We start from the raw sequence: 19,157 nt of genomic DNA, 5'->3' as shown, positions 1-19,157 counted from the left end.
CGCCCATTGCCTCCCCTTGCAGGCAGCGAGGCTCCACGGCTGGCATTTGGGGCGTAGTTTGGAGCTAATGAAAGCACGCCGGAGGACTGAAATGCAGTTTGATTTCCAAGCACTTACCACTTTCGGTGAGTGAGAAAGAAATAGGCTAGTGCACAATTATCAGCAATCCTTGTGGTCTCAAAGATGGATGGATTTCAGAGAACAATGAAAGACAATAGGAGCAAACAAGAGGCTGTGTTATTAAACAAACAAACAAGCAAAAAACGAAAACAAAAAAACCCAAAGCACAGATTTCTGTGCTTTATAGACTGCAGTGCTTTCAGCATCAAAATCTATAGTTTCTTTTATTTATATGCCTTTACAATAAATGAAAAAAATACCTAATTAAGAAGGCATCACAAGACGAGTGCCACTTTGTCTCTGCAATTGTGTTGACTGGTTCATAGACAAGTAGAAATTACGCACATTTTGGGCAGCAGAGTGACTTGACATTTCAATATTACTTGCAGGTACTCAGGCTTATTACAGACACTATCTCCAGGAAACAAAGGAAAAATCATTAAATATTTACCACACATCCCAAGACAACTGTACAAGTGCAGTTCGGCTAAAATGAGAAGTTCACTAAGCACACTGTATCTGTGAGTGCCCGGAAATTCTTAGTTATCCCATGTTCATCAATGCAGAGCTTCACGCTTATTAAAAACAGAAAAATTTTTATCCCAAAACTTTAATTTGCAGATGCAATAAAAACGCACATTGAAATCACTGAAATCTACTACTAAATCTACCACATTTCATCCAAATAAATGACATTTGCAGCAATATTAAGAGACTTCAAGCTTTCAATTTATAGCAGTGGGAAAGAGATGTCAATTCTTGGATAATCATACCATGTCACACATGTACAATTATATGCCCATTAAATAAAACCCAGACCGTGAAGCAAAAAGCAAGAGCAATCCTTGAGAAAGTTGGGAATGTGGAACTTTGTCCTCATTTTGGTGCCACTGAAGTCAATGTGCGTCTTATTGCGATTTGAGCCTTCGCAGGGATGGGTTAAACCAATGCTGAGCACATCTGTGACATTATTTCTGCTCTTGCACATGCCGTATGCCGTGCTACAGGCTCAGGTGGCTCCTCATGGCTGGCCCCGCAGGGGTTAAGCCTTGCATACGAGAAATGCTAGGGAAAAAATCTCAGATGAGGTTAAAAATGTAAAAACAAGTTACTGTGAGGAAAAGTTTATCTGTTCAATACAAACTCTGCACGTGCACAGGGCGTCAGTCTGCCTCTGACACCCAGCACCCAGACCAGAAAGCTTTCGGATGAGCACGTGGGGCAGGGGGAGACAGGGGAGCTGGGGGCTGCCAGCTGCCCAAGCAGCACCAGCCCTCTGTCTCCCCAGCTAGCATCGCCTCTTCCCTGTTGAAAGCATTAAAAGACCCCCCTTGGTAAGGCACGATATTGATAAAACATCCACCACAACTTTGTACATAGCCTGGAACGGTGGAGCCTTCCTCTGCCAGTGGTTTCCCAGGGCCACTACACTACAAGGAGGGATTAAAGATAATAAAGATACTGCAGATATGTGCGTTTATATTATATCTATATAAGATCATCCAAGCGGAGCTCATGAAACATTCAGATTTGACAGCTTCTGTCAGATGCCAGATCTCTGATAGCTCTTCGTACATAAGGACTGACCAACAAAAAATGAACCCCATGGTGCGCGCAGTTTAACAGAAATTCAGGTTTTTTTGCCTTGTTTCTTCTTTGGCTACCTGTGAATGAGGCCAAGCCATGGGTACCAGCTGGGCTTTGCGCAGTGTGTCACTCTGACACCCCACAGCCCACAAAGCCAGCACTGGCAGGCATGGAGGCTCACGCCACTCAGATACCTTCCTTCTGCCCTCCGCCGATCAGCAGCCCTTGTTTTACACCCCCCACACCCACCTTCCCAGACCACAAAAACCCTCCAGGAGCCACCGAAACCCGAGTGCTCCAGGAGAGCGGTGCCAAATTTACGTACGGAGAACGGAAAGGCGCGTGAAGGTGCCAGGACGCCGCTCTGCCCCTCGGCCACGCGAGGCACAGCAGCCACTGAGTTGTGACCCGCGCTACGTGCTCGCAGCACAGACTGTATGAAACATTGCAGAAATGAAGGGGAAGGGCGTCCGGACCTTTCCCGCAGTGGGACCGATGCATGATGCACCGCGCGGCTCCCCAGGCTGCCAGGGAGCCTCCCAGCAATCGATAAGCCTTGTCTCGAGGAGGCTGCTGTCCTTGAGAGCAGGGCGAGGGGTGTGCTGCCGAGAAGACAATAAGGATACTTATGATAAGGTTTAGACTGTGTTTTTAAAGCAGTGCATTGGGAATTTGCCCATATGAACCTTCTCACTTGCCCCGCATGGATGGATGCTCGCCACGTCTTGCGCAGTTGAACTGGGAAGTGCTCTCGGATAAAAGCTGGTGCTCGAGGTGGAGAAAATGAAAGCCTTTGGCTGGAGCACATCCCAGCTGTTTGTGAACGTCTGTAAATTCACTGTTACCTCCTGAGTCAGATAGAATGATTTTATATTTTAAATGTGCAATGGTTTATGTTTCTACATTTTTTAGACACATTATTTACATTTTCTAAACTCTGCAAGACTTTTTTTAACAATTCACTATGTCAGCTGTGAGCTGCATACCACTAAACATCATGTCATGATTGTACCTGTCCCTTTCACAAAAATTGAGAATCAAAGGAACATAAAACTCTGCAGAACATTACCTAGTTTTCAACATTAAAAATAAAAGAACAAATAACAACAACAACAAAAACAACAGAACAAAAAAAATCATTTCTTGGAACAGACATCATCAGCGTTTTGTGCTTCATGCTTCATGCCAACAGGTTGGCTGCCAATTACGTGTGAATGCTGTGCTAACAATGCTGTGCCACAGGTTGGGTGAGCTACCACCGACTCTCTGGCAGTTGTTTGAAGTCAGCTAGCTGTTGCTTTGAGGTATTCCTGACTCCTTACAGAGGTCTACCATAAAAAATATTCCCTATTACACGTAGCCTTCGGATATGGGGATACTGAAACACATACTTCAGCAAATATTTTTAATGATTAATAATACATTTTTAAAGTTTTCTATTACTAAAGCTAGTCATTAATTTATATCAAATTCAGTTGCTGCTTTGGATTATCACCCTTTTCTACAACTACCCACAAAAGCAAATAAAGCAACTCTATTACTTTATTCATTCTGAAAGGAAAACAGTTTGATTTTTCATTTCAGTACCATGCATCCTAAGCCGTACTGGATATTGGTATTTCTCCATAGGAAGCAACACACATCTTTTCGCCTTGCAATCAGCACTGTCTCTGTTCTAATTCTTGTTTTTACCATGGAAACCATAAAAAAAAAAACCTCCACAAACATCTCAAAATTGTCACTAGGTTTGACACAAAACATCCCCTTGCCTGATTTTTCAGCTCAGCTGCTGAAGAAATGAATAAAGAAAACCCGTACCCACACAGCTCCCGTGATGTTCAGCTCAACCCTGAGCAGAACAAGGACAGCGGGGGGCTGAGGGTGAAGGGGCTGCCCGGGGACATCCCTCCCAGGGCCGGGGACACCAGTGCCAGCCCCAGACACCAGGCTGGTCGCCCACCTTGCCGTCCTCGAGGGGAGCCCTCCTCCCAATTCACAGCAGTGGTGCCCTGGGCTGGCACAACAGTTCTGAAGGTCTGTATGATATGGAGACACCAATGCTGAAACAGTCCAGACCCTCTGAAATATAGGATGCAGATCCCTCCGTGGCAGGTCAAGCTTCCTGCATGAAGCCGGGGCAGTTCTGCAAAGCCAGACCCCTGGAGCAGCACCCAAGCTCCTGCTCGCTCAGCGTTGGGCCATCCAGCACCAAGAACAACTTGGCCCTCTGCCCCTGCTCCTGCAACAATGCCTCTCTGCCTCCAGAGGTCTGGGCATCTCCTGCAGCCCCCCCGAGTGGGCAGGAGCCACCTGGGCATCGCCCACCTCATTGGAACCCTCTACCGAACACTACTGATGGAGCAAAGACACTGGAGTGGGGCGTACAGCCTCTCTCCAATGTCCAGGCTGTGCCTTTTTATATTAAAACATGAAGATTCACACTTCAAAGAGAGAACAGAACTAAACATCCCTGTAGAACTCCTTCCTGGATGTCAATTTGTGTGTCTGGAGCTCTAAACTTAGGGAGAATCGGGGTTCATTGAAAAGGAATTTTTGAAGCAGAGAAATTATTATATCCTTACAAAGATAAGGATGTAATATGCATTTGGGAATTTGCTTTGACCAAACTGAAAGAACAGTTTTCCAATGGTTTGTAAATGCCTGTAAAAGAACCTGTAATTAATTTAGCAGAGCACACCTACATTCAGTCCATCCAGAGCACAGAAGGCTTCACAGGGACTCTTCATTTATCTTGGTTACCTTAGAATATTTAGAAATCTTTGTTCCCTAAAGCTAACAGAAAAGTAAAATGAATTTCCCTGACATCAGAGAAAGGGTGTAAAAGTGTGGCAACGTTTTATTGCAACAGGCTGAAACCCTCTCCTCTCTGCTGTCAATAAAAGGGTACTTATTCCTTGTTTCCTACTGAGAAACCAGCCAACACTATATTCTCTAAAAGACTTGAACATATAGATTTCCTGAGAAATTAATCCTATGGGATGATTAAATATTGATTGCCTATATGCACAGTTATGTTTATAAAAAATAAACACATCTGTAGTCCATTGTACTTGGCCTATTGATTTCAGCCATAAATTTCTTTATTGACTCAAAAAGTCAGACAAGCATCTCTTTAATTAACGACAACCGAATGCAATGTGTATTAATCTACTGCATACTCCGATAAAAAAGCTCTTGCAGTCCTTAAAGTCATTTCTTTACAATTTATAATAACGTTGACAATTGATTTTTCTTGATAAAAAAAGGAGTTTTCTTTAGCAGTCACATATATAAAAGAGCAACGGGAAATACTTGGTTGACGGGCAAATACTGCTACCCATCTGCATGCTGCAGAGGAGCACTTCCACGCAGCGTCTGCCTCATCTGCTGCAGACATCCAGTGGTTACTCTTCTTTAACACGTTTGCCCAGCAACGTAATCAGAGCTATCTCATTTTCAACACAAACCTTATCAGATAGGTGGCAACTGTGTCAGCTTCATTTCAAAGGGTAGTTACGGCCCTGAAATGACTCACGGTGACAAATACCTATAATTCAGGCAAAAATAACAAGGCCAGCTGCAATGCATGCTCTGCCACACTTATCATCACTTGATTTTCCACTGTGCATCATGAAATATTGCTATTGATGACATCTCTCTTCTTTTCTAATATTTTCACGTGATCACTGGAACTGTCAAAACCCCACATCTGTTTCTGTGCTGAGTCTGTACCAGCTCCCTGCTCCCCTGCAAACACGGACACCAGCCAGTGCCACAGCAAGGGGGACCAAGAGGCCAGCGCCGTGTGGTTTGCCTGCTGGGGCCAGGGACATGCTGAGCCCACTAGCTAACAGTAATGACCCGGGCTTGTGATTGGCCTTCTTTACCTAAAATTACCATTCTGTATGCCTCCTGCCATTCATTTTATTTATTTTACCTTAAATTACCATTCTGTATTTCTCCTGCCCTTCATTTTATTTATTTTGTGTTTACATCTTTGTGTAATTGGCTATATTTGGTACACAGAAAATCATCAAAACAAACAAACCAACCAACAAAAAAATTCTTTTCTTTTTTTAAGGAACTAAATGTCCCTGAGTTGTTATTAATTAGGAACTTGGAGTCCAAAGACGCAGTGTGTTTTTCACGGACTACAAAATTGATGGATGCGTGGTTCAGATGCCAGAAACAGCTGTCCATGATCCAAAACTATGGCTTGGTATTTGAAAGAGAAACAAATGGGAACAATTTAAGGAGAGATAGTACAAGAGGTCTGGAAGCTACAGGATCCAACAATTAAGCTATCTTTAATTACGCATTACAGCTGAAGTTTTAAAGACAGGATAACCCAGGAAATAGGAGAGGTCATTTTTGACGGAGTAAAATCAAAACACAGCACAAATGCCTATTAAAAACTTGCTAATTACACTGCCTTCTGTTTTAATTTTTTTTTTTTTGATACAAATGACTGATGATAAAAACATCTTTTAAAATCTAAATTAGGCCAGTTCGGTCCCCTTGCTAACTAAACTGCAATTTAGGGTATTCAGAGCTGTAAGGTCTTTCTCAGTGTTTCTTTACCTTTAATAACCTTACATGCAGGGACAAACTGTATTTGTTAGGTGCAACTTTCTTTGATCGGAAAGGCAATAAAACCTTACCTGTATTCACTTTCTCCTTTACGGCAAATCGGATCCATACCAGTGCATGTATGGGTAAAAGAACTGGGCTATGGCACGGACAGAAAATTTTACGCTCCATTTTGCAGCCAGTGCCTGTTCAGCTTTCATCAGAAACCCCCTCTGAGAGCATATAATACATATTTGAATATGTCTGAACCTGCATGCTGCTGAATGAAAATAGAAGTTAAAAATACAATAAAGCCAAATCGTGACCAAAGGAGATGTGCAAGGCAGAGAAGTGACCTGCTCGGGGCAGTCTGAAGAGACTTGCTCATTAGCAACCGACTGGGACTGCAGTCTTCCGCAGACTGAAAACAAAGGAAAAGGAGGAAGCTTAATTTTTCATATAACAAGCTTGAACAAGTTAGTCTCGGGCATATAGGTACAGGCTAACTTTTTACGTCTTCTTTAAAGTGGAGTCGTTGGTTTTCTAGGTCACCTGGGCTGCAGCAGTGTAGGGGATGTGGCTACTGCCCACGGAGGAGCAGTGCACCAAGCACGGAAATCGGAGCCACGGGAACTTCACATCTTCTCCAGGAAAGTCTCACTTATTTCACTTGCTTTCATCCTGCTGGTAGTAAATATCAGAGATTTGGAAGCACTCGCTTATCGCTGCCTGAATGTTTGTGCAGCGCGGGATACACTAACAGGTCTCATTTATAAAAATCTACCTGGACCTGTCTTCAGTGAAAGGCCGGTCACGGAAAGGAAGCACCTCCACGCGATGCCTCGATGGCACCAGAACTGCTCAGAGCAGCTGCACCCTGCCAGCAGAGAGCTGCTCGGAGCTGCAGCCAAGGCCACCGCTGCCACCCACTTAGGAGCTGCGATAGAAAAGCACAAAAATATTTACAGCCAGGCACACCCAGGCAAAGCGGAACATTTGCTGAGTGAAGCGAGAGCTTTAAGTTAAGGTCCAAAAGTTCAGTGCACAATGTGGGTTTGATCCAGGCAGATGTTACTCTCTGTTGCGTAGAAGCTGAGTGGCCTTTGGGACCATTTTGGTATGCACTTTGAAAACAGATAGGAGAACATCAAGGAAATTCAACATGTAGGGCTTCGTGGCCTTTTAGCAAAAAATCCTGATTTTTTCTGTGCTCCTAACACGGCGTATGCTGTGCTCTGTGTTTGCTAATTTATTTCATGACCTTCAGACTCTCCCTGTTACTGAACTGCACTTCATGACTGCACGTTTAATGGAAGCAGCTACTGGAGTGTTGGCCAGCTCCAGAGTCTGACCGGGGACACGTGAAGGATGCTTTGAAATACAAAAACTTGGAAGAATCTGAGTCGCCAATTCCAAAGCCAAATCCAAAGCTTAAAGACATTAATGTCAGAATATTCTCCAGAGAGCTATTAATGAGATGGAAAAATGTTCCGTGTGTGCAGACAACGTCTTGGCAGACCTCAGCACCTTCAGAAGCCAGTGGAGGGTGACCAAAACTATGCAGTCACCACGAGGAAAGACACACAAGGTTGTTTGTCCCCATCCTCCGACTGGAGTGCTGAGAGGGATAGTTACAAATAACGCCGTGTGATTTTCAATTCTTTATGAATCTGTGTGTGCAACTCTGAGCAATCGAAACTCCTTATACTCTACACTGCTTTTTCCATACCTGCTACATGCAGAAGGATTTATAGTCTTTGAGGTGCACAGAAGCAAAATAGCTACTCTGCCAGTGTCACACATTTCAGTTTTACTATTCTTTAATCTGAATACATCCTCACTCCATGACTTAAACCAAACAAGCAAGTCCGCATTAATAATCAAGTGTATGCATCAGCTAACCCTACTCACAGTGCCAATGGGGTCTTGTGGATGGGAGGCTGCACCTGCTGCTGGCTGCATTCTCCATTGATGCTTCAGGACCAGCAATCGCTGCTCCCAGAGCACAGCACCCCCACTGCCACCTTTCCTTCCCTGCGGTCCAGTGGTTCTGTTCAGCTCACAGGCAGCACCAAAGCTCACCTGCGCAGTGCAGCAGACCTGGTGCTTTCTGACTGGTGCTTAAGGCATCAAAGCCGGTAAAAGGGCTGGGAGGCATGTCCTGTGAGGAGAGGCTGGGGACACTCTGTCCTGTCTGAAAAGAAGGCGGCTCAGAGGCGGCCTCGTTGCTCTCTGCAACTCCCTGAGGAAGGCAAGTGCAGAGAAAATAGGAGTCTCTGCTCCCTGGGCACCAATGGTAGAACATGGGAACGGCACAGAGCTGTGCCAGGGGAGCTCAGGCTGGGCATTAGGAAACATTCCTTTACCGTGAGGGTGGTCAGACACTGGCACAGGCTTCCTAGCGAGGTGGTTGATCCCCCAGGGCTGTCAGTGTTCTCATTAATGTGCTTTCTCTTCTGGCCAGCCCTGAAGTGGCCAGGCAGCTGGACTAGATGATCTTCGAAAGTTCCTTCCAACTACACTACTGCACTGCACTGCACTGCATTGTATTCTATTCTATTCTGTTCTATTCAGATAAATTAATACCAACTGCCTGTCTGCGGTATTGTTTTCCTTATTGTTTTGGAGCTCTTCTTGTAAAAAAGTTACCCAGAGCTTGAATGAAAATATGAGCAGTGCTAACAAGACAAATATAAAAAACATTTTCAAATGAACAACCTTTCTTCTGGTGGATCTTAGTGACAAAAATGCACCCAGGATTGTAATGTCCAGCACTGATCTCCCTAAAGCACGATCTTCATCCCCACCCTCGCTAACCCTTTTAGGTGTTACCATGCTTGGCTTGTACCACTGAGGGTGGATTCTGTCTGCTGGCAGAGCAGATCCTGGTCTGCAGTGCCCCAAGGGGACACAATTCTTCAGTGCGCAGGGACATGGGAGACGGAGCCGAGTGTCCACTCACTGCAATAAAGAAGGATTTACAGCAAAATGCAGAACTTCCCTGCTGCCTTTGCCAGACACAGAGTTTAAGTAATTTCTTCCCGCCTCAGCAGAACAAATTCAGGCTCGTCCTCGCTTCTTGCAGTGCAGTGTCACGGGGCTCTGCTGCCCCCACGCACTGGGTGAGGGACCCTCCGGAGGTGCCAGTAAATCCACTGCATCTCTCCTCTAAAGGGTGTACCGCTGCAAGTCCTTCAAGTAAAGGCACAATTTCAGAGTTTAACGGAAAGTGTTGAAGCACCTGTTGACTGAAAGCAGGCTGCATTATCTTGCTCTTAGGAAAAGGTCACAGTGTGGACTTCTCATCTGCGTGGACTCAGATCAGACACAACCTTGAATGTGGTGACACTGCATTCAAGTACATACCTTTCTCTCCCTCCTTAGAGAAAGGCCAAAGTGTGATATAAACCAGCAGAATCCATTTTAAGACTTTAAAACTGGCTAAGTCCCAGATGAATTCACACGAGTCTATGGGATTAAACAAGAGCTGCCCTGTTCCCCGCCCCAGTGGCACAGGCCTTCCTACTCTCGCACCACTGCTAGGCAGCTCTCAAAAGAGGTTTTCAATTTTTAATCCCCGTTTTGTTAGGCATTCACAAAAGGCGCGTTAATTATTAAACCGCGTTAAGGATGGTTTTAAGGGTAAGTTTCTCGTTCCCTCTCAGTGACAGAGCGAACCAGAAGTTCACACACTAGGAGCTGCCGCTCTCACCCACCAGAGCGCAGGGCACAGCAGCGGGGGTGAGCTGGGCGCTGCCAGCAGCGCTACCGCCAGCAGCAGGGATGTGCTTCTGCATGTCAAACAGCAGTCTGTCTGCCGTAGCCAGAGCATTGCTTTTATCAGGGCAACAAGAGAGAATTATCAAAGTGGCATCAGGATTTAGACCCTAAGTTTAAGCTAAACACTTTACGCTTATAAGAACAACTGCATTTCCGTGATCGGGAAAGTATCCCAGGACAAATTTCGTATTTCAGTGATAATGACAGCTGAGCATACCACAGTGCCACAACCTTCCCTGCTTGGATCTTGAACGGCACACAGCACATTCCTGTCACTAGTGAGCTAATTCATTTTCCTGTGATTTCTAAAAGCTATTTATGAATGACATTTTTTTTTTCCATACAAAATAATTACATAGTGACAAGTCAATGAATGTGGCTGCAATCAGGATGACAAACCCAACCCTTTTAAAGCATGGCATGCTGGAGCTTTACTCTTTAGCGAGCACAGTGAACACGCTAGGTTGTCTTGGTAAATGAACTGGAAAAACAAGACTGCATTTTAAGCAACCTACATGAATCTCTGCATAAATAGATCAAGGAGTAATAATGCAATAAGACAAGCGCGTGATGCCAATGTGCATTTTCAAGGAAAGGGAACATACTGATTTTGCTTAAGTTTTTAAGTAAGAATGATTTTTTTTGCCAAAAAGTAAGAGCTCAACTGTCAGATAAGAACGTTTCAACAAACCATTTCTTAAATACTTAAGACAATCGCTGCATGAGAGGAAAGGAAATAGCCACTAGATTTTTAATGAAGTTCTCAAAATGTAACTGTGATGTTTTAAATTAGCTCCAAAACACAGACGCATTGCAGTAGGGTGCTGATTTGCTTATTGAATGGCAATATGGTTTGTATTCGATTTAAATATATGTATGTTTCAGAGAATAAAGAATTCTCTAACAGCAAAAGTATGGATGGAACAGTTGTCTTTAGGGCCAGATCACTCATCCCAGCATTATATAGTTTCTGCAATGCACATTACTTGAGGAAAACACTTACTTAGTACATATGCTAGCTAATACATTGTGATTTGGCTAAATGTCCCTCATCTAGGAGCAAGCAAAGTCTGTTTAAGGAATTGCCAATATAACTACGTTCTTTAAAAAAGAATGAATCTCATTTACCATCTCTTTTCTCCAAATGGAAATAAAATTTTCACAGGCCTCACAAAAACAAAGAAATCCTTCCTGGTCTCAGTTGTGCCAACAGAAACAATACATCATTGTGGACTAGGAAACAGTTTGGTTTCTTAATGGCACTGCTATTTTTATTGGTAAAAATTATGTTTTAACCTTTTATTTTTTCTTCTGAAATTGCATGCATCTGTTTCTGCAAGGACAGAATTTCTGGTGTGAGACAGGGAGGCAGGGAGACAGCCCCAAATGCCCCAGTGTCCGGCAGGCAGCTGGGACCCCTCAGCCATCCGCTGGGGACCACACAAAGGCACAGGTGGGTCTGCAGGTACACTGCACAGGACAGCCCAGCGTGAGGGTCCCGGTGTCCCTCTCGGTGACATGGGACACCCAGATTTCAGGCTGTCCATGCAACTCCAGTGAAGCACCTCTAGGCGTGAATCAAGATGCTGCCTTTAAATATGCAGAGGTAAAAACCCCTTTCCCAAGGCGAGCCCTACCAGCACTGAGTATTTCTGACCATTCTCTATGTTTCGGTTTCCTAAATTCAGAGAGAAGCGGTGCCAAGGGGTTCATTGCAGCCCACGAAATAAGGGCTGTGGGGCCGTGTCCTGCTGACACGGGGAGAACACAGAGGGTGTCCTTAGGGCAGGCCTGGCACGTGGGGGAGCAAGAAGATGTAAGGACACACGTGGAGCTACCACAAGGAAAAAGGTGAAGCTCATTCAGTGAGAAACACTTCTGCAGCCGGTCTGAGAGCCCAGTTCTGGCATTATTTAATTTGGGGGCACTTGGTGATCTTGGGAGTGGAGGTCTTCGAGTGCCTCCTGTGTGTGTGGATGCTGCGGCTGGGGCTGGTGCCCAAGGGACCTTAAAACCCGCCCGGTTCCAGCCCCCTGTGTCAGGGCTTCACCGCCCTCTGAGGGAAGAACTTCTTCCTTATATCTAATCTAAATCTACCTTCTTCTAGTTTAAAACCTTTCCTAGGCATCTGAAACTATCTTCACTAAAGAAAATGCTTCCTTCATCAGAATTAAGTGTCTGTAACACTCACAGGCCCTTTCATGTACTAAGTTATAGCTGCAGTTATTTATGCTATCTTTTACTATGTTGAAAAGGATACTGCATGCCAGACACAACTCTCACTCGTCATGCATTTGCCTGATGACATATGACTTGATTTTTGTGTAGATCTTCAGTTTTCAAAGTTTCATTGCTCTATTTTGCAAATCCTTTAATATTTATGAGCCACTGTATGACATCATATGAAAACAACCCTATCAGAACCACTGTTGTCACAGGTATTTTTTGAAACGCTTTTGCATTACATCCTGTAACATATAGTTTGTGCTGGAGGGGTGCCCACCTGGCTCAACAACTTGCAGAAACCCCCTCGGCTGCACGCTGAGGATGAAACGTGCTGCTCAGCCACGCACGGCGCTGACTGCACCCCTCACAGCCAGAGCCGTGTGTCTGTGCACGCATGGGTACACCTGCAAAGGGAGCCTCTACCCTACCTCAAGTGTTTAAATGTAGTCAAAAGCAAGTAACTTGTTTACAGAAATAAATTCCTCTAGCTTGAGTAATTCTCTCACTAAATTGCTCTTCAATTCAATCCATTTTCTCCTGCATCTTTCCTGAAGTTTGACTGATGCACTGCATTTGTCAGCAGTAATCAATTCATACTGCAGATTTTCCTGCTGAGCCAGAGTAAATGAGAACCGAGTGTGACAACCATGCACTGACCAAAGCGCCATGGGCTCGGGCAATGCTGGGTGAGAGCTCACAGTGCGGAGTACGAGCATGTCTCTACCCTTTTTCACTGAAGCGAAACGTGCAGTGAGAGCCTCAGGCTACGTTCCTGTCACTGCCTCGAGCACACGAGCGTGGTGACCACCTCCTGCCCAGGGACGGTTTGTTCTTCAGGAAATTACTGCTTGCACGTTGCTGGCAAAAGTCAAGGAGACTTGGCCACGGAGCTCCCTGGCTCCTGCAATGTATAAATATACAGGGAGAGAAGTATAGGCATGCCTGAGACATCCTGAAGAGAGGGATTAGAGATATTCACCAAAAACATAAGGTGGCTCAGCAGGGGCTTCCACAGACCTGGCTACAAAGTCAGAGAGTTCATACACTCTGCCCCGTTAACAAGTTTTTTCTGTTTTTTGATTAATGTGATCTTGCCCTTCAGATTTCCCATAATGGCATCTTTCTCCTTAACCCATCCACATGCTGTCAGAGCACTGGTGGGGCCCTTCTCTGCTGCACCTCTACTCCCCGTCACAGTTGACCCAGATGAAGAGCTGGGTTCAGCAACCTCTGAGAGTGACAGTGGGACAGATGGACAGATACAGGCAGGACAGTCTTCTGGGTCTTGTTTCTTTAGGAACCCAGGCCAAAAAGTTAATGCAAATTAGGTATTAAAATTGGTAATGAAATAGCAAGAGTTTATTTCAGTCTGCTTATATAACAAAAACCCAACCAAGGCAGTCCCAGCAGGCAGCAATTGCGTGGATCCAATGACTACATCAAATTTTGCTGTAAGTTTTTTTGTGAGGAAAAGGAGTTCTGTTTTATGGTGCAAATTTAGTGGTAATGAGAATGGCCACATTCTGCCTGGGATTTCTGTTTGCATTGCTAGCAAACACAGCCAGCTACCTCCAACACAAGCGCACCGGCAGCTCTGGGGACCCACAGCTCAACACCCAAGACAGGGAGTGTGGATAAAGACAGGAGCATCTTTGTCAGCTAGGACACCGTGGGATCAGAGTCCGGACATCAGCACCTGACAGCAAAAGATGTATTTATATGTTTAACTTCCACCTCTGACTTCTTAAGACATTACTTCTTTTTTTCTTTTTTCTTTTTTTCCCAAAAATATGCATAAGCATTTGCCTTATCTTTCAGAAAATTGGGAAAATTAGCCATATTTTTTAAATGACAATTAAAAGAATTTGGTACAAATCTCAAAGGACAGCCCTCAGCTTGCTGTTTTGAAAGACAACCCTCGGTTTTGTGAAGAACAAGCATAACAAGCGTCAGCATTGCAAACTGAAAATTGTAAAACAACCATTGCTTCTCTAATTTAATTTACCAACCCCAAGAAAATCAATAAGAATCGTGCTTCTGAATGTTGCACTACTTTTTTTGCTAAATTCTCTGTCTCTAATTTCACAAGTGCAGATACAAGAGGAGAACAGCAAAGCCTCGTTTAGACTTCCTGAAGGAAATTCACGCTGTGAAGAAATCCTCAGAACAGCTATTTCCCTCTGCAGAAGAATGCTTAAAATGTTTCATGAAAACATTAGAAATATTCCCATATACATTTGAATTAGCCTTTTCAACTCTCCCACTTCCCCTGCTAAAATTAATTACTACAGATGTGAGTACTTATTTTTGAATGGCTCGGAATCAAATTTTTATATACATTTTGATGTACTGCTACTGTAAATTTTCTGTAGCATAACAAAAGAAAATACCAAGCTTGCAAACATCTTTCCCTCTGCAATAGATTGATTTCGTGATGACAGCACCACGATCCTGATAGAAGGAACGTTTGCAAAACGATTACCCATCAGGTGGGGGCCTTGAGTTTGCGAAAATACATAAATTTCTCATAAGTGGCTTTCATTCTAAGTATGTTATTTTAGTAAATACATGATTTCCATTCATCTATTTCCATTTTCACTGTACAGGCAGAAAAATGACACTTATTTTTCCTTGTGATTGCCTCTTCCCCTGATGGCACCTATCCTCTCCCAATTTTGACTTTCTTAGTTTCCCTGATTTGGCATTAAACCAAGCTCTGTACTTTTCTCAAAGAACTTTCCTAGCGCTCACACTGCGGTTTCCCCTGGCGTTTCTTTAACCTCTGTTGAAAATGCTGAACAAGTTTCTTCCGTGTCGTGCTTTCCTACCATTAAATTATCCTCTTGTGCCTGAGACGTGCCTGTATTTTACCGCTAGTGACAACGTATGTGACGGGATGCAGGCTCGGACGGAAATGTGTAACACTGTTCTGGTGACTCAGACGAGGTGGAGCCTTGTAGCCCTATTCCAGGGACGTTAAAAAATTAAAGAAAGCCCCATCAGAAGAGAAGCGGTCCCACAGGTGCAGCAGGCTGTGCTGTGCTGGGTTACTGAGCACCGCTAAGAAGAAAGGGAGCTCAGAGCCCTAAGCCACTGCACACACTCAGCTGTGTGGCTGGCCACTGTACTCACAGAATGCAAAGATGCCCAAATCCCTGTATTTTTAATATACTACTACTTATTTTGGTGACTGCACCAGACAGATGGGACCTTCAGGGGTCTTCAAAGTAACCAGACTGTGTGACTGCTGCATGGACGTGGTCCTGTGGAAGAAGCTGTAGAGCAGGTAACAGTAAAAAAAAAAAAAAAAGTGCTTCTGGAGGCTTCTTGACAAGAAGTAGTCTTCCCAGACTTGCTTGTTTCAAATGCAAGTGAAGGTGAGGTGGGTGGTTTGTTTATGCCGTCATCCCTTTTTATTGTAATTCACTCAGAGTGAATTTGACTTGGGAACAGAGAGAAATCTGCAGCTACTTCATGCGAGCAGTCTGGAGTCAAAGTTTGATTTCTTTGGAGGTTTTTCAAAGCAGTAAAGTGAGATCATTTTCCCAAACTCTCAATTTCAACTTTTTCTAGTTACAAGGTAATTCCAAGATTTTTGATTATCCCTCCCATCTCTCCATCACCTTCAAAGCCCCCCATGACTAAGTCGGGATTGCTGAGATGAATTCCGTTCACTTGCTCTTTCTCTGCTGTGAGATCTGTATTTTCAAGCACAAGATGTATTGCCCACATTCTTTGACAACAAGTGACCATAGGCTCTTACCTAATTCTCTTGACCGTGCCCTTCTCTATCGCTAATTTCCAACCTACTCTCATACAAGACTGCGGTAATCATAAATGAGCATTTCAAAGGGACCTGCTTTGCTGCTCCATGCATCTCTTATTTTTCTGCTCAGATTTGTGTTCAAATTTCCCCTTCACCAGTGGGAACATTTTTAGGGATGCTCTGAAGCACTAGAACGATGTGCTCCTCTAGGCTCAGGAATGTGTTCTCCTTCACTGCCAGCCTGGAAAAAGCTCAAAGTCTGTAACATTAACATTTTAAAATTTCATTTTATGAAAATTAGAGTTTTTATACAATGCTGAGTGCTTTAGATCCATTTTTGCACTTGCCAGACAGTTGCAAAAAACAATGCAAAGGATGTGCTTAATAATTAAAGTTTTAAAGGGCAAAGAAGCCTGATAATGAAGTACGGCATAGCCAGGTTCTTTCTTTATTAAAAAGACAAATTGTTCTGCTAGGAATTAGTAGCTTATTATAACAACAGGAAGATATTTCTGCTGGTTGGCATGTAGCAGGACTATAGAGGTGGAGATGTCTCTGCCTTGACCAGTTCAGACGAGCAAAGTTTTGAGAAATTTTGCTGGCAACAGAAACTAGAAACTGGCGAGAAGCTTCCAGTGCCAAAGGTGCAACACGGGCAGAAAGCAGGGGGAACAGAGCTGAAGCAAAGGAGCTGGGCCATGCTGAGCTCAGGGAAGGGTATGTGATGAAAATAATTTTGTTCTCTTTGCCTCTCTCCAGCAAGGCGGGGAAGACAGGCAAGCTGTGCAGAGCTAAGGTACCTGTATGTCTTCCATTAAGAGAATTTTATAGGTCTCTCCCATGTCTTTATTTACAGCTACAAATGCCCATGAAACACAGTGATAGTGGCAGTTTCTATGTCGAGTGTGTCCTGATGGCATGGCAGCGTGTGGTGGATGCTCCCTCCTGGGAGGATCCAGGAGGAGCAGCAATTATTTTAGAGCACTTTGCTTTCTTTTGTCTTCTGTTGTTGCATTTGGGGAATTCTTTCTGTAACAGTACTTTTTAAAAAGCACAGGCTCTTGTCTGCTTTTCTAGTTGACACAGCCCATGGACAGTGGCCTCTCGGTGCTGGGCTTTACTTGGCTTTGAGGACGCTGAGCTGCAGAATCTGCCCCACCTGTGGTGCCACAGCATCCAGCCGCCGACCGGCGCGCGCGGTTCTGATCCTCCTTACCTCAACCGTAGTAACTGCTAAAAAATGAGGCACCAGCTAAACGGCCATAGAGTTTCCTTGTTGAGTGAGTGTAAAAGCTGCTGTCTGTGTGCTTTCATAGGGCCTGGGGCCCTCAAGCACATCTGGCTCCACTGGCCAGGAGACAGCACAGCTCTGTACCTCATCCATCCCAGTCCCACGAAAATCCCACAGATCCTACAAGTATTCCCCAAATACTGCCTGGATCCTTTCTTCAGTGAAGCAGCGATACACAAGTCAGGTAAAGAGAAACAGGCGCTTGGACTCAGATGTTATCATTCTTAATACAAAAACAATTTACTGATGAGATAAAGGCAATGCCATTCAGCTAACCACAAGCAGACGCCAACACACCAACCTGACATAGCCCACCGGCAGTGTTTGCAATGCATTAGAAAATAAAAATATTTAGAAATGCAGTCAAATAAGAATAGCAAAACCCTGTCAAAAATGCACTGCTAACTCAAATAAATTATCTAAACGCAGACGTTTCAGAGGGCAATGTGCTGGTAACAAGTAGCGGCAGGTGTCAGAAGAGGTAACAACTTTAATTATCACCCGTGTTTTAGGAGGAATTACTGCAGTAATGGACGTGTGTCCGGATGGCTCGCTAGTTTCTAAATTACCCAAATTTTAAATGTGGCTTCAGACAGAGGAAAGGAACATATTTTGATTAACCTGAGAGTGGATTGTTGTGGTAATTAAAGTAACTACTAATTTTAAGCACCAAAAATAGATAATTAAAAGTAAGTTAAAATGAAATGGAAAAAAAAAAAAGAAAAAAAAAAAAAAGAAGCTAAAAAACCTAATGTCACTAATTTCATTATATATATTATTTTTTTTACTTCAGCAAATTCTTTTTTAAATTTAATAATTCCTCTTGGGTACCGGGAGTAACAGAACTGATTTGTACCCAATGATGCAAAGAGTTGCATAAATATTTATTAAAAGTCACTGATTTTCATTCCAAATGAGTCAGATTCAGGCGGAAGCAGACTCTGAGACGGCACCCGCCAGGTGTCAGAGCTGCTCCAGGACCTGTCCCAGCCAGCTCCACCACTGCACCGTGCAAAGCCCCATCCGCTCAGCATCAACAATGTGCTCAACTTGGGTATTTGGTTTGCTGCTTGCTAAGCTCATCCCAGCAGGAGATCTGTGGGATAACAAAATACGTTCTGCACTCAGATTTTCAATATCTGTATACATCTTCAAGAATTGGTCTTAATCCCTGCTTTCTATTCTCCCCGCACAGACTATTATCTCAGGCATTGAACACCCAAACGTGTACTTTCTCAATCAATCAATTCAGGTATTATTTAAGAAAGGCAAGCTCAACAGGAGGGTACAAAACAAGACCCAAACAATATCTGGCGGATTGTCCCAGCTGTGTAGTGAAACATCTTCATTTAATGGCAGCAGGCCCGGGCTGGGAGCTGGGGACGTGCGTGACATGGCACGGCACGGCACGGCACGGCACGGCATGGCTCGGCACAGCTTCCTCTCTGTGCTCACCTCGCTCTGCCAAAGGCTGGCAGCCCAGTGGGTAACAGGCGATGCAGAGGTGAGCTTGGTGGCCAGGGAGGCATCCATAGCAAGAAGCATCATTTCAAACAATGCATATTTTCATTGAGAAAGCCTAGCAATGCCCAAAATCAAGCTGGCAACATCAGCGTCTGGCATATCTGCAGAGTTTCGCATGGACAGACCCTAAACAGGATCATGGATAAATGGTATGGCACCAACATTTTTTGCTTTTCAGAACATAGACTTGTGAGATTTTGTATGGACTTATCTGGAGGAAAGCGCAAGCGTGAACAAACATTAGGTGCCCCATGAAGCAGAGTAAGGGAGAGGTGTTCCAATTTAGTAATTGAG

At 44.2% G+C, this 19,157-nt stretch overlaps 1 protein-coding gene across 4 annotated transcripts in view; it reads right to left on the bottom strand.

Annotated features, from left to right (window-relative positions):
- The window catches only part of MDGA2 (MAM domain containing glycosylphosphatidylinositol anchor 2), a 332,288-nt gene that overhangs the window by 36,030 nt on the left and 277,101 nt on the right, over window positions 1–19,157 (bottom strand). The window lies entirely within an intron of this gene.

This window comes from Anser anser (genome assembly GCF_964211835.1).
Source record: "Anser anser genome assembly, chromosome: 5".
In the NCBI taxonomy this organism is placed as follows: Eukaryota; Metazoa; Chordata; class Aves; order Anseriformes; family Anatidae; genus Anser; species Anser anser.
Note: the sequence above shows the minus strand (reverse complement) of the source record. Positions and strands in the feature narration are given on the sequence as shown.